The 14,747-nt window shown below is 42.2% G+C and overlaps 1 protein-coding gene across 1 annotated transcript in view; it reads right to left on the bottom strand.

The window, feature by feature from the left end:
• Positions 1-8,006, bottom strand: part of STS (steroid sulfatase) — a 166,497-nt gene extending 158,491 nt beyond the window's left edge. Inside the window, exon 1 of the mRNA XM_044768186.2 lies at positions 7,869-8,006. The gene's annotated coding sequence lies outside the window, so the exon portion shown is untranslated. The remainder of the gene's footprint in view (positions 1-7,868) is intronic.
• Positions 8,007-14,747: the final 6,741 nt, after the last annotated feature.

The raw sequence follows: 14,747 nt of genomic DNA, 5'->3' as shown, positions 1-14,747 counted from the left end.
CAGAATTGCCTTGGTAATTGCCTTTCCCAGTAGGCTGCAGGGCAGACAGAAACAAGTCTTACAAATGCCAATATGAAGACCAAGGTTCTGCCAAGGGCTCTTTGACGAGCTAAATGCATTCCTCCTCGGCACAAGTTCTGACAAGAGATGTTATAATTGTGCCTCTTGGGGCTTCTCAGCCAAAGTAGAGAAAATCCTCTAAGATAAGGACCTCAGAAATGAAGAGAGATGAAAATCTGTGGTGGAAAACAGTATGGTGGTTTCTTGGAAAGTTAAGCATAGAATTACCATATGACTCAGCAATTCTGCTTCTGCTTCTGGGTATATACCCAAAAGAACTGAAAGGCGTTCTTAAGCAGATATTGGTACACTATACCCAGGTTCATAGCAGCACTATTTATAATAGCCAAAAGGTGGAAACAACCCAATCGCCCATCGACAGATGAATGGATAAGCAAAATGTGGTCTATCCATAAAATGGAATATTATTCAGCCATAAAGTGGAATGAAGATGTGACAGATGTTACAACATGGATAAACCTTGAAAACATGATGCTTAGTGAGAGAAGCCAGCCACAAAACGCCACATAGTATGTGATTCCATTTATATGAAATGTCCAGAATAAGCAAATGCATAGAGACAGAAAGTCAATTACTGGTTACCAGGGGCCAAGGGAAGGGAGATGGGCATGACTGATGAGGGGTATGCAATTTTCTGGGGGAATGATGAAAAAGTTCCAGAACTAGACAGAGGTAGTGGTTGAACCAAAGTGGTTGAATGCACTAAATGCCTCTGAATTGCACACTTTAAAATGGCTGATTGTACGTTATATGAATTTCACCCCAATTAAAACAGCATTAAACAAGAGACATCAAAGTTGAAGTTAACTTTTTTTAAAATAAACCATCAAGCTTTCTGGTATCACTAGCACATTATATCCCCAAATTAAGATTTGGACAAATGCCAAAACCCCTACTGTGAGTGGAAGCAGGACTCTAGGTCACAGCTGTTGAGGATTTGAACCCACCCCCTGGCCCAAGGACCATAGCCACTGTGCTAATGAACGTTCTGTGTTAAGAAGAGCAGGAAGGGCGATGTGGAGGATGCTGGTGTAATGATTCCCAGGCAGTGAGAGAACCCTTCCTGCTGTAAAGCCTGGCTGGACTGAACAGAGGGGCAGGTCTGACCCAGTAGCTAGGGCAGTAGAAGAAAGATGTCAGTGGGGTCCCCTGCGTGCAGGGAGGCAGGGGCTGTCCTCACCAAGGCTGCCTCCTGGCAGGACACTTCTTGATCATCCCATGTCTTCAGAGGGGCCACCAGCCCCCAGACACATTCCTGAGCAAGATGAGGATAGCACTTGGAAGAAGAGAAAATTCTGGCCTTACGCCATGAAATGTTCAATTATTTATTGGATTTCCCATCCTTTTATCATCATCAAATGTAAATACATGACATTAAAATGAGCCAATTATGGTCAATATTGTTAACCTCAGTTTCTACATCAGTTTCCCCAAACATCTGTCTGTTTCTCAGCACATGTTTCTAAATCCTGTTTAAGTTCTCAGGTCCCCCACAAAAAGGCACCTGCCATAGACAGGATTCTAAAATAGCCTCCCTGGCTCCCATCCCCTGGTACCCAGACCTGTGCATGATCTTCTCCTCTTGAGTATGTGTGTGTAGGGAACCTCAGATGTGCTTCTAACCAATAGGATATGGCAAAAGTAAAGGGATGCTGAATGTGTGATTGAGGTCTCTAATCTGTTGACTTTGTGCTGATCAAAGGGGAGATTACTGTAGGTGGGCCTGGCCTAATCAGGTGAGCCCGTGAAAACAGACTCCAAGCAGAAGAGATGCTATCTTGCTGGCCTTGAGGAAACAGATAGCCATGGTGTGAAATCCCTATAGGAAGGGGTGGTCCCTAGGAGGTGAGGGCTCCAGTCCTACAACCGTGAGAAACTAGAATCTGCCAACATCTTGAATGCGTTTGGAAAGTAATCTTGAGCTCCAGATGTGGACACAACCTTGGTCAACATTTTATTGCAGCCCCGTAAGACCCTTGGCAGAGAACCCAGGAAAGCTGTGCCCAGATTTGGTATGACCCACAGACACTGTGAGATAATCAATGGGTGGTGTTCTAAGCCACTAAATTTGTGGTAACCTGCTAAGCAGTGATGGATAACTACAGCATCCACTCCAAAATAGACATAAAATAGTAATAACACCATAGAATTTAACCAGAACGTGAAACCATTTTCAAATACTGTGGTTGCCTCCATCAGCAGCCAAAGATAGCAGCTACGGGTCATGTCAATAAGACTCACAAAGAACTTTCAGTCCAGTCCTGGGACTTGTGGCTTTTCCTTTGATTCTGCGAACTTCCCACATAGGCATCTGACAAACCCCTTTCTGGGTTTGAGTAAGGTGGTGTTGAGTTTCTGTCACTTCAAACCTTCTGAGTCATGTACCCTCCAGCTCTGGACACCTGTTACTATTACTTGCTGGATGAATGAATTTGTCACTTGGGCTGATTTGCAATAAGTTCCTGAACTCCATTTCATGTTGCTGACTATGGTGACTCTGCCTCACGATATGTAAATTACTTGATGTGACCCAGAATGCCCATGTGAGGCAAATGGCTTTCAACACCCCTTTGGATGAGTCACTCATGGGATGTGTGACAATATGGTGGGGCAGAAAAACTCTTGACCCTATCAATAGAAAACAGGTTTATTTCTTCCACCCGTAAAATAGGACTCAACATATAGGACAGCATCAGCCTAGACCAGTGGTTGTCAACTCGGGTGACTTTGCCTTCCAGGGCACACTTGGCAATGTCTGGAGACATTTTTGGTTGTTGCAACTTATGGGTGATGCTTCTGGCATCCAGTGGGCAGAGGCCAGATACGCTCCTAAATATCTGACAATGCACAGGACAGTCCATGACAACAGACAATGGTCCTACTCCAAATATAAGTTGTGCTGAGGTGGAGAATCCTGCTCTAAATCAAAGCTCTTCCTAGAAACTTCAAAATGCTTTTTCTAGACCAGAGGTCAACCAGGGGTGACTTTGCCCCACCCCAGGAGATATCTGGCAATGTCCAGAGTCATTTTGGTTGTCACAATTGGGCAGGTGCTATTGGCATGCCCTGGAGAGTGTCGGAGGATGTGGCCAAACATCCTACAACATACAAGACCCATTCCCCAACAAGGGATTCTCCTTCCCAAATATCAATTGTGTCAGGCTGAGGAATTCTGACCTACATGCACACATGTTCGCCAAATGACAATTTTCCTTTCTTCTTAACTAACCAAAACTAACCATTTTAATGGAATCATATATCTGGCCTTTCAAAGGTCGTGAGAAGCCTTACAGTTTAGTGTCCCCAGGCCACAGAATCCCAGATTGGGCCATCTTGACCCCCAGGAGATCTGAGTCGTGGTTCTTTGCCTCTTAGGTGCATGGGCTGGGGAGGAGGGGTCAGAAGCTGCCTATCACTGGGCACGGGGACCAAAAGGCACAGCCACTCTGCCCACTGATCTGGCTGAATTTAGGTTTCTGATTGTTCTCACTTTATTGCAAAGCTTGGAGAATGCAGAAAAGTAATGATGTTTTAAGTGGTGGAAGCCGCCTCTGGGGTATATGGGAGTATATGATGATACTGTAAATGGAAAAAAAAAACCCCACATAGTACAACCATCATCTGATGTTCAAGGTCACAATGAGCTACAAATGAACCTTCCCTGCTTGCAATTACAACCCCAGGTCCTCAGTCTCGAAATGCAAACTTCTGGAGCCTGGTGCATTTCAGAATTCAGAATTTTTTGGATTTTAAAAAGTAATGTCTTTTTTAAAAAAGTCAAAATAAACGTATTAAAGTATTCAAAGACCACTTCAAAGTTTAGCTGCCTTCACAGCTAAACTGCTTCATAGTTTTCAACTGCTAAGCAGCTGCCTCCACAGTTTTCGGCACTCATAATGGACATTGTAGTTTTCTACACGACAGCACTCATTCTAGTATACATGCCATTTAACAATTCAAATTAAAATAATGTGTAACTATGTGAGGTGATGGATGTTAACTAAACATATTGTGGTGATCATTTCACAATATATACGTATATCAAATCATTATGTTGTATACCTTAAACCTATACACTGTTGTATGTCAATTATATCTCAACAAAACTGGAAAATATATGTGTACATACACATATATATATTCACCAGTCAATAAAACTAGAATATATATATACACACACACATACAGACGGTCCCAGACATGATGGTTTGACTTAGGATTTTTTTACTTTATAATGGTGCAAAAGCGGTAAAAACCATATTTTGAATTTTGAATTTTGCTCTTTTCCCAGGCTAGCGATAATGCAGTGATGCCGGACAGTGGCAGCTCCCAGTCAGCCCCGCGATCACGAGAGTCAACAACCAATACACTTACAACCATTCTGTTTTTCACTTTCAATACAGTATTCAATCAATTACAGGAGATATTCAACACTTTATCATAAAATAGGCTTTGTATGAGATGATTTTTCCCGACTGTAGGCTGATGTAAGTGTTCTGAGCACATTTGAGGAAGATCTATATGTATATTCACCATTAAGGTAATGGCCATTATGTAATTATGTACATAATGTACCATTACGTAATACGTAACACCTTGAGCACAGTTTTGGACAGCAACCTGTGAAGTCACACATATTAATAATTCAGCAGTGAAATGAAATGAATATTTGCATTCCGTGGGATGAATAAAGACTGTTCAACTTTACAGTAGTTTTACATTCATCGGTTCAGAACTAGTTAAACTACCAAGTAAGTTACAAAAAAACTTGGTTTCCAATGTTTTTCTTTTCTTTTTGGTGATGGACAAAGGGCTGTAGATCTCTAATTCGGAAGGCAGGACTTGGAAAGAAGTAGTCAAGAAGTCAGGCACTGGAAGAGCCCGCCTATAGTGAAGAATAATTTAGCCAACTCCCTTGAACTTAGAGAACCCCAGAGTTTCCTCAAATGCGACAGAGGTGGCAAGTAGGGACCCGGGAAACCCTTGCCCAACAACCCAGGTCAGATAAGCTGCGACATTCTCCAGCAAAAGTGAAGAGCTGCCTGGAAATCTGGAAAAAGAGCTGAAAACAGGATACAAGGGCAATCTTTACACCTCCTTCATGCTCCCAGGTGCTACTTCTGTCTCCAATTCAGTGATTCTAAACCGGGGATGGTTTTGCCCCCCAGGAAACATTTGGCAATGTCTGGGGATAATTTTGGACTGGCGGTGGGGGTGTACTATGGCATCTAGTAGGTCGATTCTAAATATCCTACAATGCACAGGACAGCCCCACAACAAAGAATTCTCCTGTCCCATACGTCAATAATGCTGAGGCTGAGGAAACCTGCTCTCAGTCAAAGCTCTGCCTTACGCATTGGAAATGCTTATTCTAGGTCAGTGGTTGTCAAGTGGCACTGAAGGAACATTTGGCAACATCTGGAGACAGTTTTGGTTGTCGCAACTTGGGAGGGAGGCGACACTGGCATCCAGTGGGTAGATTCTAAATATCCTATGATGCACAAGTCAGTCCCTACAGCAATGAATCTTCCAGGGCTGCAGTGGAGAAACCCAGGGGTAGACAAATTAGTTGTAAAGGAGAACCTCATGGTCCCCCGTCTATCTCTGGACAAGACATCCCACAATCCTGGAACCACTAAGGGGAACATTGGACCCTAGACCCCCTCTGTCTCACCTCTGGGCTTTCTATCAGAGTTGAAAGGCAAGGGTGCTGTGCTCAATGAGCCCAGTGCTGAGGCTCTGCCCTGCACTTCCTCCTCGTAATAAGCATTTAATTATTATTGACATTGGCACTTGCAGTATTTACACTGAGAGTTTGTTTTCCAACTTGGACAACTCTGGAGGTAAGACTGGACTTCTGTTTCATCACTGCTACATCTTTTATCACCTACATCCCAGGGATGCTGAGTAAGGGCTTGTTGACTCACTGACCGAGTTTTACAGGGTTAATTTCCAAACAAGGCAGGAATTTTAATGAGAAGACAAGATGCAAACAAAACAATGGAGCTAGAGACTGGTCCAGAGAACATACCTCATGATTTTTACCCACAAACTTTTAATGCTTGTTTCATTCAACCTTTTAAGGGATACCTGACATTTACTGTACAGGTTTTAAATACAAATAGAAGGATCCTTTACACCTCTTTTTTCATGCATGGAAAGCTTTCACATTTCTGGATCCATCATCTGGATAGCATCAGTTGCTATGCTATAATCTCATTATAAATGAATACGGGGCAATTTCTCAGTTTGTAAATATTAATGTCACTGTAGACACCAAGTCTTAGGGATAATCTGTCAGGTATTATTATGCGTTTAGCGAGACAAAGAGGTCCTACTGAAAATGACTATAAAACGGGATAATCTTTCAATAAAATAGTTTCGCCATTTTTAGCGACATCATCTTTGATGACAACTTTTTTTATCACGCCTCTCATTCAATCTGCAAAGGTTAGCTCAGAGGACAAAATTGATGTATACATAAGAGATGTTGATACCCAGATAAGACAGTCAGCAAGAACTGGACATCTTAATTAATTGGGTCTTCACTCATATGATAACATGGCAGGTTTACTTGAAAGGGATTACACACGTTTCTTAGTATCTCCTTTTGGAAAAAAATAAGTCATACATTTGGTTGGTTCATTATTGTAGATTTTGTAAGGCACGCATTACAAAGGTTAAGTTGTCCCAGATGCTTATTTTCTGTAATTGATATGAATTCTCAGAATAGAGTGGTCGATTTCTGAACCACACATTCATTCCTCCTTTAACCCAGCTCCTTTATAAAGATGGTCTACATGGCCAAACACAATCTCAAACACTGGAGTAATAAACACCACACCACATCCTATTTAACAAAATCAACATGGCCTGTTAAGAAGCCTTCGACTCCGTAGTCCTGAGGATAAATTTAGTGATCTACATGCATGCTTCTCAATTAGGTAGGAAATTTTGTTCTTTTTTCATTTTTCAGGACACAAATTCAAGGGCTTTATCACAGATTTTAAATCTGTATATTTAAAATGAAACATATGTCAAAAAATTTTAAAAAGCTTTAAAAAAGAATGGAACTGCTATTAATTCCTTCTCGAACTTATTTTTTAGAAAAGCAATGAGTAGTAAGCTTAGAATAACACCAGTCTCATGGAATACATTTGATGGAAAATACATGTTATTTATATTCATTGTATCTAAGTCAGAAGCAGTGGTTGTAATACTTTGATATATAAAGTTAATTAATTTCATTTCTCTGTTGAGTAAGCTATAGTGCAAAATACACCTCTTTATTTGCTCATTTCCTCTTAGGTTTCTTGCCTCTAAGCTCTCCATGATTCTCTTTACCAAGCTTGTGTTTTCAAACTACCACTTTAATCCAGAAAGAAAGACTATTTGGCAATTACTTTCTTCTCCCTAATAGACCTCCTGGTTTTAGGACAAATGAACAAATGGAAACATTTGATAAACTGTTGTGGGTAGTTCTACAGATTTTTAAAAAATGTAACCCTACAGATAAAAAATGTACAAACTTTCATTAGTCCCATAGAACATAGTTTAAAATTCTCTCTTTCTCACAGCTAGGACTTAGCTCTTCAGTTTATTTAATTAACTCTTACCCTGCATGCTATTTAACTACTCCAGAAAGCGAAAGAAATAGAAACTTTTAGACTTCCTTTGAAGCTGTATGACTAAAGGAACTATTCCCAGTAGCTGTTTTCTGTCATCATTTATCTCCATATCTTAGCAGCAAAGCAGCAAAAAAAAAAAAAAAAATTAATCCAACTCACCAGTCCTTACGAGGCTCTCAGACAGGGCCACCCACTAGGAGACTAAGACACCGTACCTTCTCTTCAAGGATCTCACGCAGTTTTTCAAATAACCACACTAGACAGCACCCCAGCCAAAAGCTTCTGGGGTATGAATAATCATTTGACAGCCCAGGGAAGTTATATTGACCATCACTGGCCATAAAGTCATCGCTGGGGAATTGGCGAATCTATCATAAAAAAGTTATTTAACTGCATGTTTCTCCACCAGGGCTGCTCTCACACCCCACGTGTTTCAGATATAAATCAGAGGGAAGCTGGACTTCCTGAACCGAGTAATCACCGTGGGAGACACGTGTATCCGTTCTGAATACTTAATAGCAATCTTTATTTACCTGTTAGCACCCTGAAGTGGAAAAAAAAAAATGGAAGTTCATTCAGAGCCTTTTGTCTATACACTGGAGTTAACACTTCACTGTGTACCCTGAGGAAATAGACTCGTGTTAGTGAGGAAGTGGGGAGGACTATGAAATGGTGGGGTGACTGGCCACGTGGTGATGTGCTTTACTATCAGGAAGAACTCAGGGCGAGGGTGGTCATAGCGAGGGTTATGTTTTGAATGCTCTGTCGATAGCCTGATGCACAGAAGCCCTGCTGGCCCGTCTGTTACGTGAGGTACACCTACATGTACATTGCACACAGAGTCCCAAGCAATTTCTTCTCTTTGTCAACACCAAGGTTAGGCATTGAGCAAGATGGTATGGCTTATCAACGCTGATGAAATGAGCAGGGCGGCTTTGCTCCCACATCTTGCAGCAAATACTACCCCAGGAAAAATAACTTCAAGCGTTTCTCTTTTGATATTTTCCCTCATGCCATTCATTTTGTTATGTTTACAAGGAAAAAAAAAGGTAAAGCCTAACTCTGCATCTTTGTTTTCATTATTCTACTTCTATAAATAAAACATTGCTTATTTTTAATTATTTTGCGTGCCTCTGGCTCTCGGTAGGCACTTGAATAATTAATGCATAAAGTAGTGGGTGCTAACATATTTTCTATTCTTAATGGTAACCTCGGATGAGAGTACACTGAAACCTGAAAAGCATTTATCATGAATAAGCATGACTCCGATATCATCAGAAGTCGACATTTGGTCTCCCAGGGTGTCTATAAAATTTACTCGTTGGAGAGACGTTTTATACCAGCTAGTGGTCAAGATTCCAGCATGTCCCAGGATGCTTCCGGTCAACCAATGTTTTAAAGCTCAAAATTAAATGTCTAGTGCAATAGTAAAACCTCACGGGTTTAATTCTGGGGTAAGTCACCCCCAGCTGAGGCAGGGCATGTGGAAGGCAGCGTCAAGCTTTCTCATTTATCGTCCATCCCACCCCCAGCCGCTACTACGGTCCCTGTGTGCATGGAGTGTGGAGGGAAAGATAAGCCAAAGGGGACAGAAAGTTCCCTTCCCGCTGGCAGCTGGCACTGTCTAGAGATGGCTTTAGGCAGACTGGAGGCTAACCTTTCCTCTGAAGCGCATCATCACAGGTTCTGAGGAGCCATCACACTCAATTCTTCCCCATCTACAACTCCTAAGGTCCCACAGGGTTCCCTCCATCGAAGATTCCTCCAGCACTTCATTTCCTTGCACCTCTCCCGATGCTTCTGACTTCATACCTTGTTACAATAAACATTCCCCCAGAATGTTTATTTTAGTCAGTAGAAGCAAGACTTTGGAGTCAGACGGACATGAATTCAGTCGTGACTCTGGCACCTGGCTAGCTGTGTGACCTCGGAAAAGTACTTAACCTTGTGGAGCACCAGCCTTCTCTTCTGCACAGCAGGCGGAATAACACGGTCCAGGCAAGGTTATTGATTAGGGGTAATGGCCCAGGGCACAATGCCGAGCACATAAATGGATGCTCCTCTCCGGCGAATTTTAGAGTACAGAAGCAAAAAGACTTCACTTGACAGAACAATGTAAACCCCTGTGCTTTGAGGTCATGAAAAGCAGGAGCATTGTTTCATTAACCCATTTAGGTGCTTACTGAAATTGTTCGGAACTGAACACAGCTGATGTTTGACATCTCTCCAACCACACTGACTGTCAGCGGCATCACACGGGAACCTTCCAGCTAAAGCTGGGCATGGCTTCTCATTTTGGACTCCACAGAGGAAAAGCCCAGTAGAGAGAGACTGTTGGAAAATTCCAGAGTCCCATAGATCTAGAGCACAATGCAGTCATTCAGGGATTAGCAAGCAAAGGCTCATTCTCCAACACTGAACCTAAGGACCAAGGCTTGATCATTAGGGCCCCGAATTGAGGGACAAGCATCTCAATGCAAATCAGGCATCTGGGACAAGAGCATGGTGCTTGCAGAAGAGTTCTTCTCTTAGCCGCAAGGAGAGATGAGAGCCTGGAGCTCCAGAATCCACCATGCAGCCGCCCAATTATTATCTACAATTATCTTCCCATTGTATTTTTCACAGCGGCACAGCATCACCTGCGTGTAGCTCTGTACCTTCAGGACGGGCTCAGCTCTTCTCAAGTAAGCCGTCTGCGGCCTTCATAAAGCCCAGAAATGCTAGACATCTCAAGCATCCTCACATCTCCAGTCCTGAGACCCTCCCTGGCAATTACGATGAAAGTTATTTCGGGGCAAAGGGTGAAAATATGTGCAAAATGCCCTCACAGAATCCTTCCTCTGTGTGCCAGACACAACGTGGACGAGGGCTGAACCAAGAAAGAAGATGGAAAATTCTGAGTGGTTTCAGGTCACTGGTTTCAGGGTAGGTGTTTTTGGTTATTTGTGGTTTTTAATTATCATGCACTTCCTGTTCTTCACTAGCTCGGCTAAGCACAGCCTTCTCCTTGATAGACTGCATTTGGGGGTTTGAAGTTATAGCTTATTATTAAACCCAAAACTAAGCCCTAGTAAATTACCTTCCTTAAATGGCATTCTAGTCTACTCCAGGAGGAAGGTAAAATGCGAATTGATTGCCTCTGAGGTTCTTTCAGAGCAGTTTAAATGGCCATAGGAAACTGAGTTGAAATATATATTTTTTAAATGTTATTCTTTATACATTAATATAATGGCAGCCAACAAACATTCAATTTAAAGGCACCCACAAAAGAACAAAATACATTTATTCTACCTGTTTGATCCATCTGCTTCCTTCACCTATTCTACAACACTCAGGGCTGTGCCATTATATATATACATATACGTACACACATTAGACATTATGAACACTCATCTTAAGTTTCATATGCCCACACACACATAGTTACATGTAATATATAAGGTATGTATACATACCAATTAAACATGCTTAAATTATGTGTAATGACTGTTCCTCTTAGATTTCTTAAAACCACACACATATATTATTTATATATAATATATAACATATTAACACGTGTGGATATACGTAAGTTAGATATATTTAAATTGTATACAGACATTTCCTCAAGTTTCTTAAAATGACACACACAAACATTTTATCTATATAACCTAAGTGTGTGAGTGTGTCTATAGATATACATACATATACACACATCCCATTCCTCTTAAGATTCTTAAAATCTTCACTATTTGAGGTACTTAAGATTCTCATTCTGTAGAACTGGCTATGTAAATTTACTCTATTTCAATGCGTTGGGTATCACAGTGGCTTACTCAGATCCCAAATTCATAGCAAACGACTGCTTCAGGACAGCTGGTGGTTAGACAGAATTAGAGAGTCCCAATGGCCCCTAAACATCACAGTAGGCTGACTATTCTAAAAGCATGTTGGGAGGGACTCAACCTAACGGGAAGTTAATACATACTACTTTCTTTTTGAAGAGTATGTGTGATGTGTTTGGGAAATGCTGTGTGAAAAAAAAAGAGAGAGAGAGAAGAGCATGGTTGACCACAGGAACGGAGCATTTCGAGTGAACATGTGGCTTGTGGATTTAAGAGGATGACCTGGTGCACCTTTCTCCAGGCTGATGTCATCTGGGGAAGGGAGAGGAGGAGGCCTGCAACTCACCGCTGTTTGCTGGGTCGCTCAGGACACGTGGGGTGGTGCAGAGCAGAACCAAGAGCAAGCCTGCCCCTCTGGGACTGACGGGGCGAGAGCTGCTAGGGCAAAGGAGGTCACAGTCGGACACTGTGGCTGCTGCCCTCGTGGATTCACATCCACACTGCAGAACGAAAAACCTCCCAAAAGTTTCTTCTTGTTTATTTTTTGGAAGTTTCTTTTTCCTTTTTTCTTACAGTTTTTTGCTGGTGGTCTCCCGAATATTTTTTCCTTTTTTGTACAATTATGAATGTATTTGATTTTGACGTTAGTTATCTATTAGGGTTATGGTTTTGCTTACCTACCCACAATATAAGAAATTTTACAGACATAGAAAAAATATAAAAACAGATCTGATTGTTGGTTCTTTTAGAGGAAGCAAGATCAATTTAGGTTCGACTCCACCTTGCTCCTTCTCAGGTATATGACCTGAGGCAATGCAGTTAACTTCTCTCAAGCTCCATTTCCTCATTTATACAGTAAGAATAATTACATCACTTCCCTTTCGAAGCGGTAGGGAGAATGAAATAAAGAGATGGTTTATAAAGTAGTGAGCGTGTCTTAGTCATTTGAGGGCTGGTGGCTATTACTGCATTTGTTATAAAAAAAGCCAATTTTAACCACAAACAACTAATCATTCTTTAATTTAGACTCTCAACACCTGCTTTGAATAAATATTTCTGAGAACTGACTAGAGCACTATGCAATTTGTATAAGATACTGCATGGAATTGAAGCCTCTGCCGTGAGCTGGTGGTTTCATCAGAAGCAGCTGTGATGGAAGGTGCCCATTACAGAGGCTCCCATGAGGCGTGGCCACATGGCCACTCTGTCAGAGGAGAGAAGATTCGAATACAGGGCCCTGGACACCCTTCCCTGCGAATCTGCGGAAAGAGACGGAGGAACCCAAGACATCAACATCACTTGGCATTCCACCACGGGCAAGAGCATCCTTAACAGGTCCTGGATGGAGTGGGTTATACCAGAGATTTAGCCAGACCCAAAACATCAGGAAGGGAAGGAAGAAAGAGGAAGGGAAGGAGAGAGGAATAAAGATAGCTCTTGCCCCGCTTTCCTGCTTCGCTAGGCTCCTGGATTCATATATATATATAATGTGTGTGTGTACATAAATAAAGTGTCAGTGTGTCACTCAAGGCATCAATATGTTGAGGCCTGCCCCCACCCCTCCATCATAATATCACAAGCTGCTCCCATGTGAGTTCTCCAGCTAAAGGAATGCTGAGCAACGGGACCCTTGCAGTTGGAGGGGGCATGATAGAATCTCCAAACTCTCCACAGACCCTGACCAGTCATGCCGGCTGTAGCCTCAAATGTTCCTCAGGTCTTGACTCAACATGTCCCTTGCAGACCCAGCTCTGGCAGCTGGCAGCTGCAGGGCTTTGCAAGGGCAACCTGGAGGCATGGCATCATCCATCAACCTCAGGCTCCCTGGGACCAGGTCGGAGCTATGGACAGAAATCAGGGCTGGTGAGGATGAACTTCAGGGCTGAGTACGACTGCTTGCAAAGACAATTGGTCTGAAGCAACTTTCCAAATACAACACACAAAGCAAACACAGAGACAGAAGAACCAAGACAGCAACATGAGGAAGTTGAAATAAGCTAAGACTTTAGAGAGAGTGGCATATATTGGCAGATAGGTATATATACATATATATAGCTTTTTTTTTTTTACAATAAATGGCGTGTTTAAGTTTATACATTGTGTGAGGAAGGATCTTTTTATTTGTCCCACCAGTTCTTAATGAGCTTGACACCATTCTACTAGGTTCCATCCACTACAGGTGGATCTTCTCTGTTGCAATTAAAGTCATCAGGAAAAGTAAGCTATCATTCCATGGGGAAAACACAATTCTGCAAAAAATAAATTGTAATTCGTGGAAGAAAATCCATCCTTCCTCTTCACAGAAGCTGTCCATCTTTGTGAGAATTATGACAAGCCACAGGGCATCTAGTTACTTACCTAGAAACCACTTCAACAGAACACATTTTCATTTTTTTCCAATCTAGCTTGTGATAAAGAAGCACTAGAGTACCCAGTTTTGCTTTTAAAGTGAAAGTGTGTCACATCTTATACAAGAGATGTTTCTGAAGAGTGTGGAAAATAAGACAAAAAAATGAGTTGTGGGGCTACTCCGATGGCGTAGTGGTTAAGTTTGTGTGTTCTGCTTTGGCGGTCTGGGGTTCACAGGTACAGATCCCGGGGGCAGACCTGCACACCACTCGTCAAGTCATGCTGTGGCGGCATCCCACATAAAATAGAGGAAGATTGGCACAGATGTTAGCTCATGGCCAATCTTCCTTACCAAGAAAAAAGAAAGATTTGAACCATGTTTTCATGTCTATGGGGAGTAGAACTTCACCAGGTTCCCCAATGCATCACTTCTGCAGTTGCCATGAGGTTTTGCCAGTTCAGTCATAGTGAAGGGGGAACTCCCTGTGGGCACCTTGGTTCCTGTATGTGAATAAACTGGATTCTCTGCCAGGAGCCATGCCCAGAGCTGCAGTGGCTGAAACAGGGTGAGGGAGACCTTCTCCACATATCTCTGTCCCAGGATGTCTGACACCTTCATCACCTCCATCTACGTGTTTGCCCATTTTTGCAGCAAATCTCTAGAGGCTTCAAAACCCAAGCAACCCCCTAAGCTCCTTTTAAGGAGCGCACTATCTGTGACATTGACATCAAGTACAGCTCCTAGGTTATTCCTGCCATTTTGAGTTCTTAGTCCCGGCACTGGAGCCTTTTTCCCTTTTGAAAATACTCCTTTTATGTAGGGAATCAACAGAAATGTGATGTCATACAATGGGAAAGAAAAATA

Source organism: Equus asinus, chromosome X (assembly GCF_041296235.1).
Source record: "Equus asinus isolate D_3611 breed Donkey chromosome X, EquAss-T2T_v2, whole genome shotgun sequence".
NCBI lineage: Eukaryota > Metazoa > Chordata > Mammalia > Perissodactyla > Equidae > Equus > Equus asinus.
Note: the sequence above shows the minus strand (reverse complement) of the source record. Positions and strands in the feature narration are given on the sequence as shown.